The sequence below is a fragment of the Trachypithecus francoisi genome, unplaced genomic scaffold (assembly GCF_009764315.1).
Source record: "Trachypithecus francoisi isolate TF-2019V2 unplaced genomic scaffold, Tfra_2.0 Lachesis_group12, whole genome shotgun sequence".
Taxonomy (NCBI): domain Eukaryota; kingdom Metazoa; phylum Chordata; class Mammalia; order Primates; family Cercopithecidae; genus Trachypithecus; species Trachypithecus francoisi.
The window spans coordinates 55,036,132-55,048,665 of record NW_022681457.1 but is presented as its reverse complement, the minus strand read 5'-3'; the positions used below and the strand labels follow the sequence as shown (position 1 = coordinate 55,048,665).

Sequence of the window (12,534 nt, the reverse complement as noted above, 5' to 3'; positions counted from 1 at the left end):
GATTTGTTATGTTGTCTGCCTGTGTTAGGTTTAACCCTTGACGGACTAGTTTTAACCATGAGAAGGGGTCTTTATTGGAGGAGTGTAATTGATCTTGTAAGGCCTGTTCTTGTGATTGTATGGCTAAGGTTAAATTCTGTAGGACTCGTATGTTTTGAGGAAGGGATCTTTGCTGGACAAGTGTTCTTTTTATCAGGAGAGTAGCCATGGGAAATGAACTAAGGATTGTGTAGCCTGTGTAGAGTCCACCTTTGACTCCGTCTGCCCATCGGGGGTCCCATGGGTCTTTGATATTTAATTGGTATTGAAGGGGGGTTTGTAGATTCGCAATGGTGAAGAGAGCAGTGGGTTTCTCCTGTCTCAAGGTTGCATAATGGATCTTACAATAAATATAAGGGCATCCTAGGTTCTTTTGTTTCCAGTAAGTCTTACAATTGTAATGTGTCTGATCATGCAGGAAGCAGAGAGCCTTAGCTCCGGCCGCACTGCAACACGATAGGGTGAAATTTATAGTAAGTTGGGGTTGGCAGCCTGAAGGGGGGCAGTCAGCAGTGCCTTGTAGCTGTGAGTGCTGTTTATTTTTGCATGACCAGGTCTCAACTATAAAGAATCTCCATATGAAAGTTGGGTTAGTCCCAGGCCAGGCGTGGTGGCTCAAGCCTGTAATCCCAGCACTTTGGGAGGCCGAGACAGGCGGATCACGAGGTCAGGAGATCGAGACCATCCTGGCTAACATGGTGAAACCCCGTCTCTACTAAAAAATACAAAAAAAAAACTAGCCGGGCGTGGTGGTGGGCGCCTGTAGTCCCAGCTACTCAGGAGGCTGAGGCAGGAGAATGGCGTGAACCTGGGAGGCAGAGCTTGCAGTGAGCTAAGATCCGGCCACTGCACTCCAGCCTGGGTGACAGCGAGACTCCATCTCAAAAAAAATGAAAATAAAAATGAAAGTTGGGTTAGTAATAGAGATTGAAATGCAAGAAAAAGATAGTACTATAAATATGAAATAGGACTTCATCTTCAGTGTAATCACCAAGTACACCCTGCCACTGAAGATGTTCTATAAAGGTAAGCGGGAAAACCACTGTGATGGGCTATTATCTGGAGGCAAGTAGGGATCTAGGGTAATATATTGGAATTCTATTATGTCTATATAGAGTATTGCGAGAAATCGGGATGAGCGTAAGAGGTCAGGGAACATGTGGTGGTTAGGAGAGTTTGGTGAATTTGAGACGGGTAGGGGTAAGTCTAGTAGATGTCCACTGATTGTCTTCTGTGGGGGCCTTTTTAAATTGTGATATATGGACCCAGTGCGTGTGTCCTAGAAGTCTGGCTGCTGTGTATGTGGATAGGAGGACAGTATAGGGACCTTTCCACCTGGGTTGAAGATCTTTGGCTTGGATATCTTTTAAGTATACTTGGTCTCCTGGGCTGAGAGAGAGATGTGGGCTATATGTGTCTGTTGGAGAGGGGTGTGCTAGTTCTGCATGTTGTCTCAGTATTTGTCTCAAGAGGGTGAGGTATGGGAGATAAGTTGCCAGCAGGGAAGAAAGGGTGGGTAACTGCTGGAGGGTGAGGGGCCGGCTGTAAACTAATTCAAACGGACTGAGGCCTGTTGGACTCCATGGGGCTGCTTGCAGCCGGGTTAGGGCTGAAGGGAGGAGATTTACCTACGATTGTCGAGTCTCGAGGGAGAGTTTGGTGAGCTGTTGTTTGATGAGTCCGTTAGCCTTTTCTACCTTACCAGAAGACTGAAGTCTATAAGGGATGTGGAGTTTCCAGGTGATGTGTAGGGGGGCTGCCACCTGTTGGACTACCTTGGAGATGAATGCTGGACTGTTGTCAGACTGAAGGGTGATCGGGAGGCCAGACCTAGGGATAATATGTTCAGTGAGTATTGAAGCAACAATGTTAGCGGTTTCTCCTGTGGTGGGATAGGCCTCTATCCACCCTGAAAAGGTGTCCACAAGAGTTAAGAGGTATTTGAATTTTTTATGTTTTGGCATATGTGTGAAATCAATTTGCCAGTCTTCGCCTGGTTGGTGTCCTCTGAGTTGGTGGCTGGGATGGGGATTACGCAATGCACCTTGAGGATTTGTCTTTAGGCAGATAGGGCACTGCTGGTTGATTATAAGTAAGTGTTTTTGTAGTGTTGGACAGTGGAGGAGGGGCTTTAGAAAGTTGTATAAAGCTTTGGGTCCTATATGTAAAGAATTATGTATGTCTGTTAGAATGGTATGGAGTTGTGTTTCAGGAATAACTAATTTGTTATCAATATATATCCAGTCATCTGTAGTTAGTTTGGCTGTTGGATTTTGTAATAGTTTGGCCTTTTCCTCTTGGGTGTAAATAGGGGTATATTGAGGAGAGAGAAAACAAATAGAGGGAAGCATGGGGGTTGAGAATCCGGCCGCCGATTTGGCAGTGGTGTCGGCAAAACTATTGCCAGCTGCTACCAGGTTAGATGGAGTTTGGTGGCCTTTGCAATGTATAATGGCTACCTTGGAAGGTGCCGACAGTGCATCCAGTAGTTTGAGTATTTGGTTTTTGTTGATTATGGGGTACCGCAGGTGGTTAAAAACCCTCTCTCTTTCCAGATGACTGAATGGGTGTGTGCAATTAGGAAAGCATATTTAGAATCTGTGTATATGTTTACTGTTTTTCCTTTTGATAGGAGGAGTGCCTTGGTTAGTGCAGTGAGTTCTGCCTGCTGTGATGTGGTCCCTTGTGGTAGGGGTTTTGCCTCTAAAACTGTGGAGGAGATAACTACTGCATATCCTGCCTGTCTGTTTCCTTGAGGGTTGATAAAGGAGCTGCCATCCACAAATAGGGTTAGTTGTGCATTCTGAAGGGGCCAGTCATGCAAGTGTAGGTGGCTGGGGGGAACGTGTGTGCATGCACAAAGCATGAACAACAGGTCATGAGGGGATTGGAGGGGAGTAGATGAGTTGGTGGGAATGGATATGGAGGCTTTTAAGGTGCTCAAGATGTCTCAGCCTAATAAGGGGGTAGGGTATGAGGGTATAATGAGGAACGAGTGCGCAAAGTAGTTGTTGGCCAGGCAGCAATTAAGGAGAGGAGTTTTTCGTGCAGTGGACGGCCTTCGGTTTACTCCTACTACGGAGATATTGGATGGAAGGCTAGGTCCGGAGAAGGATAGCAAAACAGAATAGGTAGCCCCACTGTTGATCAAAAAATTGTCTTACCCGCTACCAGGAGAGTTACCCATGGCTCGGCGAGGGTGATGGGGGTCCCCGAGTCTCGGCACCTTCAGTTGTCATCGTCCAGATTTAGGAGCTGGAAGGAGCTCCCAGGATCCTGGGAAAGGGGGTCACGTCGAGACGTGGCACCTGTTCTCAGGGTGGGGCAATCAGACTTCCAGTGTCCTTCCTGTTGGCAAGCAGGGCAGGGGTTTGCTGGTGGACGAGGGTTAGGACATTCACTGGCCCAGTGTCCTGACGCCTTGCACTTATAACAAGGCTGCGTTGGGGCTTGGGGACCTTGTGGATACCTGTTGGCATAGTGTCCTGCCTCGCTGCATTTATAGCAGGCTCCTTTTGTAGTCTTGGAGTTGCGGGGTGTGTGCTCTCTGGTTTGGGGTTACGACTGGGCTGTAAAGCCGCCGCTAGGAGCTGTACCTTCTGTTTGAGGCGAGCCTGCCGCTGTGCCTCAGCCGTTTCCTCTCTGGAGTTATAGACCTTAAAGGCTAGTTTATCTAGGTCTTGTATTGGTGTCTCGGGACCATTTTCCACCTTTTGCAGTTCTTTGCAAATATCAGGAGCTGATTGGGAAATAAAATGAGATGCCAAAATAGTGGCCCCTGTGGGGGAGGCCGGATCTAGCCGGGTATATTGGGTTAGAGTCTCAGTTAGCCTATTTAGGAATGCGGCTGGATTTTCTTCTGGATTTTGAGAAATTTCTTTCAATTTGTTAAAATTTACGGCTTTGTTTGAAGCCATTTGCATACCAGCCAACAGGCACTGGACCATGATGTTTCTCCTACGGTGCCCAGGCTGGCCTACTTGGTAGTCCCAGTCTGGGTCTGCCGAGGGGACTGCTTGCTCCCCTAGTGGAATGGTGGCATCAGTTAAATGTTGTTGGTTGGCGTGCTGCCTGGCGGCCACTAGGATGTGCTCTTGCTCCTCAGGGTTTAGGGTAGAGGTTAGGATAACCTGGAGGTCATGCCAAGTTAAGTCATAGGCCTGACAAAGGTATCTAAATTCCTTTATGTATACAGTGGGATTAGCTGAGAAATCCCCTAAACGCTTCTCAATGTTGGAAAGGTCAGCCAGTGAAAAAGGGACATGTACTCTGACTACCCCCTCCGCCCCAGCTACCTCTCGCAAAGGCGCTAACACTGTAGGAGGGTGTGGGGCAGGAGTGGGGGGTGTCAGCAGGGCACTTAGAGTGGGTGTGGGCAGAGATAGGGGACCCAAGGCAGCCGGTTGAGGAAGTGGAAGGGGGCACGGGAGCGAGCGGGCCACCAGTCGATGAGGAGGAAGGAAGAGGGGTCTGGGCAGGAAGGGAGGGGTTGGAGAGAGCGGGGAGAGAAAGAGGAGTATAGGGCAGGTCGGGACGAGAGCGTAAGGCCCGAAAGCCTTGTATGCAATTAATTTCGGACCACTTGCCTAGCCGCTGACAGAAATTGCTGCTAGGGTGCCCTCTGGTGGCCACTGATTGGGGCCACGCCACAGTGGAGAGGAAAATTAACCATTTTCTTTTGAGGTCTTGTTCGAGTTGTAGAGTTTTTAGATTGGCTAGGAGGCACCCTAAAGGGGTGCTCTTTGGAAATTTGGATTGGGGGTTTCCCATTTGTTTCCTCTTTACTTGCACAATGGACAAAATGGAAGTGGAAGTGGATCTCTGCCTGGCTTCAAAGCATCCTTTGGAACCAGCAGAGACAGACTGGAGGCTCTTGGAGCCAAGGTGGAGATTACCTTCAGGCAGATGTCTCTGTCCTGAACGGGTCTCCCGAGCCACATGGTGGCTCAAAAGTTGGCGTTGGACCTGCGCAGGATTTTTGGCCGAGGGAGGTAAAGAGGACACAAGGGCACTTACCCCAGAGAGGCCGTGAGAGTGAGGGAAGCGGGTCTCAGGTCCTAGTCCATCCACGGCGTGGAAGCAGGAGGAGGTTCCTCAATCCTCAGAGGCCTGAGGAGAGGAGGGGTCTCCTCCCGGGTTTCGGCACCATCTGATTTGCTTTCTAGGAAGCTGATTTGCTTTCTAGGAAACCAGGGCGAGTATTAAATGACCAGCGAGTAGGCAAGGCTAGGAGCAAAACTGCACATTTATTTTTGGTCCCCCAGCTTCAGGAAAGAAGGTGTGGGGGAAGGGTGAGGTCCGTCGGTCTCCGGCAGGGGAGGCCGGGGGAGTCACCCGGTGGAGCTCTTGGGCGGAGTTCCTACAGTCCCGACAGGAGTGAGGGCTGAGGAAGTGCATGCAGCGTGCCTGCCGGGAGCGGCTTTTATGTCCTGGGCCTGGGAGTGGGAGGGCAGTGGGCGGGACATAGGCGGGTCGGGGGCCGGGCGGTAGGCGTGGCTAGGTGGGTTCCGGTTTTTCTCCATCGGAGGTCGGGTTGCGCCTGCGCAGTCAACCTGTGTCTTTCCTGGGTGCGGGAAAGCTGACGGTGAAGAACCTGGAACTGCGCCATCTTGCCTCCGTTTGTTCACATAGTACTTAAGAAAACTATTCAAGACATGTTTGAGAAACAAGATTGCATAGGATCTGCACTGCACTACTAATGTAAAGCGTTCTCTGTGACTTTATTCTCCACATACTCATACACAAAATGAATAAGATTAACTCCTTTTTCCTGTAAGGCAGTGATTCACCTTTTATCCTATTACATCTGTTCCACATTGTTGTGATAATGCTGTTGAAGTGCATCCCCTTACACCAGAATATCACCTGTGTGAATGTGAATAGACTGACACTGGAGAGGTCCAGCTCAGCACAGTCACATGAACTGCCCCTTTGCATTTCAGGCAGTTAAAATGCCTTTGAAGAGTGAAAATAAAGTTACTGCTGATTAAGCAGAGAGTTTGACATGCTGATCAATTTGATCAGAAGCACCTCTCTTAATGAGGTAGTAATTACTGCATTTATTTATTTCAAGAAAAGTAAAAGCCAAAGCCCAGAATGTGGCAAGGCAAGGGTTGAAAAGAAAAGAAGAACAAGTTTTTATTTGCCTAGCAAGCTCACTTCAAGGACAGTTATAAGATAATGCTGTTTGAGAAGTTGAAACCAAACAAATAGGCTCCAGACACTCCCCTCTGAAGCAAGGGTGAAGGAAACAAAGAAAAACAAACATCTGTATTTAGCCAGTTCTTGTTTTTTCTTTCAACACAACTACAAGGCCACCAGCTATTAAAGGCCACAAGTTATGCTGATAATTCAGTTATGCTATAAATTACATAAACCTGTCATTATGTAATTAACTGCCTTTGTTTTGCTTCTGTAAGTTTACTTATTAAAATCTTGTTCAGTCTTTGTTCAAGGCTCAGCTTTTTGGATGTGAATCCACTGAGCCAGTGTGTACCTTAAAATAAATATCCTCCTTTATTCACTCATACTGGTCTTTCTAATCATCTGTGTCCCACGTTTCTTGGTGAGCCAGCCAGGAGCAGAGATGGCAGATTTACTGTCCCCTTTGCCTGTGGGGCTGGAGCCCTGATTCAAGGGAAACCTGGGACTCAGGTGCCGCTGGGAGAACTTCAGCCTGGAGGGGAAATCAGCTCTCCCATGACCTGGCATCCCTAACCAGCAGTGCAATGGAGCCTGAGAAGGGCTACAGGATGATTCCAGAAATAGCGCACTTCAGGAACCACAGTAAGTTATTGGGGTCCAAGGCAGGACCCGTCCGATAAGGACAGAAGGGGAGCCTGATCATCTCCTGGAGTGTAACTAGTAGTCTGACCCAGAGAGGCTTGGGGCAGCGAGAGGGGCTTGCCAATTCAGATGAATCTCACACCTCAACCAACACAGGATGCAAGAGTGGCTTGCTTAGTTGGTTAGGTAAAGGAAACTGGGGTGGTGAGAGTGGCTCACCACCCCAATTAGGAACACAGGAACTGGGAACAGGGACGTATATAAAAGTGTGTGAAAGAGATGGTTCCAGGAGAAACCAATGCAATGAGTGACGTGGGGAGTCACAGATCTCTTAGCATAGACTGTGTGCTCCAAGCAAAGTGTGGGGCTGCCCTGGTGAACTGTATACGGCCAATAGGACTTGCCCCACAGCTCAGAGTTGGGGTGGGAATAAGGACCTCTCCAAAGCCAAGCGGCATCTGAAAACACCCGTAGTTGGGGATGGTCTGGTCAGTCTGAGGCAAAAGGAAGAGTGGGTGTGCTGCATAGTAAAGGGAGGAAATGGGAGTAAAGTCATCAAAGTCCACTCCATTGGAGCACATGTTACAGAACTTTAAAGAAGGTTTTACAGAGAATTATGGAGCTGTAAAACCCCCCCAGAGGTTAAGAACTCTCTGTGAATTAGAACTACCTTCTTTTAGTGTTGGATGGCTGACCGAAGGAACTATAGATAGAAAAATAATTGGCCATGTACTTAAGGTAGTAGTGGAATACAGGACAGCCTCGGTATCCAGATCAGTTTCCTTATATTGACTCATGGTTAAATACAGCACAAACAAGACCAACTTTAATCCAGCCCTGTTTAGCAGCTTATTGCAAAACATTTGTGGCCCGAGCCAAGCCAAAAATGAAAGTAAGAGCAGCTTCGCCAGCAGCTAGAGAGTTAAAGAAGTCCCAGAGGGAGCAAGAAAAGCCAGTTTTGCAGGAGCTGCCAGAGGGAATAAAGATTCCTACTCCATATGTCACAGCCTACCCCCCCTTTACTGAAGTCAGCAGCCCCCTGGGAGCCAGATTCATGAGCTAGCACACCCCAACTCTCATCCTGAAGGGAAAGATGGAGCCTTGAGAGGCCAGGGAAAGAAGTCAAGGTAGTCAAACAGGCTGTCTCAGATCTGGCTGTGCTTGATGTATGCAAATGCCTCTCAGGGAGACACAAGGACCCATTTATTAAGATAACCAAGGCCAAATCCAAGGGTGGCAATGTACTTTCATCTGTCAGCCCTTTTCAACCACTGATCTCTTAAACTGGAAACACCATACTCCCTCCTATATGGAGAAGCCCCAAGCTCTTACAGATCTGATATAGTCATCTTTCTAACACAGAATCCAACCTGACCAGACTGCAGGCAGCAGCTTCTCATGCTGTGTAACACTAAGGAGCACAGGAGAGTAACCTAGGCAGCTCTCTGCTGGCTAGAAGCCCAAGCACCAGCAGACACAGTAAATGCTCAGGCGGGCCGGGTGCGGTGGCTCATGCCTGTAATCCCAGCACTATGGGAGGCCAAGACAGGCGGATCACGAGGTCAGGAGATGGAGACCATCCTGGCTAACACAGTGAAACCCCGTCTCCACTAAAAATACAAAAAAAATTAGCCAGGCGTGGTGGCAGGCGCCTGTAGTCCCAGCTAGTTGGGAGGCTGAGGCAGGAGAATGGCATGAACCTGGGAGGTGGAGCTTGCAGTGAGCTGAGATGGTGCCACTGCACTCTAGCCTGGGTAACAGAGCGAGACTGCGTCTCAAGAAAAGAAGAAAAAAATGCTCAAGGCCAGTTCCCAGATCAAAATCCCAACTGGGACCCAGAAGATACGACTCAGCTTCAGCATTTGCAGAGGTACCAAAAGGCACTTCTGCAAGGGCTAAGGGATGGTGGAAAAAAGGTTATCAATATAAGAAAGATCTCAGAGGTGCTTCAGGGAAGTAAGCTCCCTAGCCAGTTTTGTTTTTAAATATATATATATACTTTTTAAAATATATATATATATATAGGATACATGTGCACAATGTGCAGGTTACATATGTATACATGTGCCATGTTGGTGTGCTGCACTCATTAACGCATCATTTACATTAGGTATATCTCTTAATGCTATCCCTCCCCCCTGCCCCTACACCATGACAGGTCCCAGTGTGTGACGTGCCCCTTCCTGTGTCCAAGTGTTCTCATTGTTCCATTCCCACCTATGAGTGAGAACATGTGGTGTTTGGTTTTCTGTCCTTGTGATAGTTTGCTGAGAACATTGATGGTTTCCAGCTTCATCCATGTCCCTACAAAGGACATGAACTCATCCTTTTTTAATGGCTGCATAGTATTCCATGGTGTATATGTGCCACATTTTCTTAATCCAGTCTATCATTGATGGACATTTGGGTTGGTTCCAAGTCTTTGCTATTATGAATAGTGCCACAATAAACATACGTGTGCATGTATCTTTATAGCAGCATGATTTATAATCCTTTGGGTATATACCCAGTAATGGGATGGCTGGGTCAAATGGTATTCCTAGTTCTAGATCCTTAAGGAATCACCACACTGTCTTCCCCAATGGTTGAGCTAATTTACAGTCCCACCAACAGTGTAAAAGTGTTCCTGTTTCTCCACATCCTCTCCAGCACCAGTTGTTTCCTGACTTTTTAATGATCGCCATTCTAACTGGTGTGAGATGGCATTTCATTGTGGTTTTTGATTTGCATTTCTCTGATAATCAGTGATGATGAGCATTTTTTCATGTGTCTGTTCTCTAGCCAGTTTTTTGAAGGACTCTGTGAGGCATACTGGCTTTTCACCCCGTTTAACCCTGAAGCTGCTGAAAATCAACATATGGTAAATACATAATTTGTGGGACAGGCCAACAGTAATATAAAGCAAAAGCTTCAGAAACCAGGTTTTGCAGGCATGAATGCCACCCAGCTTATAAAAGTAGCCACCAAAGTGTATGTTAACCATGACCAGGTGGCAAAGAAGGAAGCAGAACAGAGGCTTTAAGAAAAAGCCAATGAAGGCTGGGCATGGTGGCTCACAACTGTAATCCCAGCACTTTGTGAGGCCAAGGCGGGCGGATCACCTGAGGTTGGGAGTTCAAGACCAGCCTGATTAACATGGAGAAACCCCATCTCTATTAAAAAATATATATATATTAGGCATGGTGGCACATGCCTGTAATCCCAGCTACTTGAAAGACTGAGGCAAGAGAATCACTTGAACCTGGAAGGCAGAGGTTGCGGTGAGCCAAGATCGTGCCATTGCACTCCAGCCTGGGCAACGAGTGAAACTCCATCTGAAAAACAAACAAAGAACCCCAATCTGTAAGCAGCAGCCCTCATAAAGAGAGAAACTAGTAATATGAGAGGACGTGCACATGGACCTGGACGAGGTCAAGTTAGACAGGGATTCTAGAGCCAACAAGCTTAGAGAAGGATTAATGTGCGTGATGCAAAAAGAAAGGACACTTAAAGATGAATGTCCAGAAGGCAATGAGGGAAATGGCTAAGGCCGTGTGACAAAGAGGCCATCAGCCAGGGGCTGCCAAACCCTAAAGCAATGCAATACTAATCTAATCGGGCTGGCAGTGGCTAAAAGATATGAGAACTAGGACAAACTGGGCTCCTTCTCATTGGGCCTCCAGGAGCCTATGGTTAAATTAGAAGTTGGAGGCCAATTAATGGATTTTATGGTAGATACTGGGGCTGAATACTCTGTAATAACTTGACCCATAGGGCCACTATCCAAGAATCATACAACGATTGTAGAGGCTACTGGTCTCTCAAAGAGGAGGCAGTTCTGTTGGTCAAAAAGGTGTGTTACAGAAGGACAAGAAGTCAGCATGGGTTTCTATACCTCCCAAATTGTTCAGTTCCCTTGTTAGAAAAAGACCTACTCCAAAAACTGCAAGCACAAATTACTTTTGGCCCACAGGGAGATATGACTTTAAATCTGACTCACCCAAAGGCCATGGTGTTAACCCTTACCATCCCACAGGCTGAGGAGTGAAAACTTTATAAAAAGAAATTGCAGGCACAAATGCAACCTCGTATGCGAAAGAAAGAAAAATTATTATTTCAGTTAGTTAAAGAAATGCCTGGAGTGTGGGCTGAGGACAACCCACCTGTGTTAGCTGTAAATCATGCAGCACTAATAGCAAAATTAAAACCAGGAGCAAATCCTCTTCAGGTTCATCAGTACCCAGTTCCCCAAAAGGCTGTACAGGGCACTTATAAACACTTAGAGCAGCTCTATAAACAGGATTTTAGTCCAGTGCCAGTTGCCGTGGAATACTCCACTTTTGCCAGTATGAAAACCACAGCCAGGTATAGACCAGTGCAGAACTTGTGTGCCATGAACCGAGCCATGGCACCTATCCATCCAGTGGTACCCAACCTGTATACTTTAATGGAATTCATTCCAGCAATTACTGCCTGGTTTACAGTCTTAAAGGATGCTTTCATTTGTATCTGCTTGGCACCAGTTAGTCAGCCTATCTTTGCATTTCAATGGGACAAAGAAGTTACACAGCTCACCTGGACTAGGCTCCTGCAAGGGTTTAAAAACTCTCCCACAATCTTTGGGGAAGCACCGGTCTCAGACCTTAAGGCCTATACCCTGCCAAATGATAAGTGCACCTTGTTACATCACATGGACGACCTTCTTTTGGCAGCCCCAACCCGAGAGGACTGTTATCAGAAAACCCAAGACCTCCTCCATCTCCTATTGAAAGCAGGTTTCGAAGTATTTTAAAAGAAAGCCTAAATTTGCCATGAAGAGGTTAAATATCTAGTTTTCATAGTAAGCCATGAGGAATGCCAGCTTAGGTATAAGCAAAGGGAATCCATTTGTGAACTTCCAAACCCGACCACCGGGATGTCAAATAAAAAAAAATTTAGCTGGATTCCAAATTTTTCACTGATGGTTAAGCCTTATATACAGTCACAAAGGGGTGGGGGGGGGAACCCCTCCTTTGAGAAACTAATCAGGAAATAGCATTCAAACAAATCAAAGAGCTTTAACTCAGGCCCCAGCCTTAGGACTACCAGATACAAATAAGCCTTTCTTTCTATATATTCATGAACAAAAGGAAATTGCTACAGGGGTTCTGACTCTAAGTTGTAGGATCATGGCATCACCCAGTGGTATATTTACCCAAACAACTGGACTCCGTGGTGCTAGGATGGCCTCCTTGCTTTAAAGAGGCTAGTAAATTAACTCCAGGACAGCAGCTAACTGCCCAAATGCCACACTCAGTTATAACTTTAATGGATCAAATAGGGCATCACTGGTTATCAAACCCAAGAATGACTCACTACTAAGGGCTTCTACGTAAAAACCCTTACATTATTTTAAAAACAGTAAACATACAGACTGGGTGTGGTGGCTCATGCCTGGAATTCCAGGACTTTGGGGGGCCGAGGCAGGAATGTCACGAGGTCAGGAGTTCGAGACCAGCCTAGTCAACATAATGAAACCCCGTCTCTACTAAAAATGCAAAAATTAGTTTGGTGTGGTGACATGCGCCTGTAGCCCCAGCTACTTGGGGGGCTGAGGCAGGAGAATTGCTTGAACCCAGGAAGTGGAGGTTGCAGTGAGCTGAGACCACAGAGTGTGATTCTGTCTCAAAAAAAAAAAAAGTAAACACCTAAATCTGGCTATTCTGCTCCCCGTCAAACCGGGAGCTCCCC

The 12,534-nt window shown here is 47.0% G+C and overlaps 2 protein-coding genes and 1 long non-coding RNA gene across 3 annotated transcripts in view; all 3 read right to left on the bottom strand.

Annotated features, from left to right (window-relative positions):
• Positions 1 to 12,534, bottom strand: part of LOC117093721 (zinc finger protein 100-like) — a 566,997-nt gene that overhangs the window by 86,082 nt on the left and 468,381 nt on the right.
• LOC117093717 (zinc finger protein 429-like) overlaps positions 1 to 12,534 on the bottom strand; it is a 412,022-nt gene that overhangs the window by 245,525 nt on the left and 153,963 nt on the right.
• LOC117093760 lies at positions 5,269 to 12,273 on the bottom strand. Its single transcript, XR_004441223.1, has 2 exons — positions 10,067 to 12,273; positions 5,269 to 5,682 (listed from the first exon to the last, which is right to left on the bottom strand). It is a non-coding gene; the product is annotated as an uncharacterized LOC117093760 (long non-coding RNA).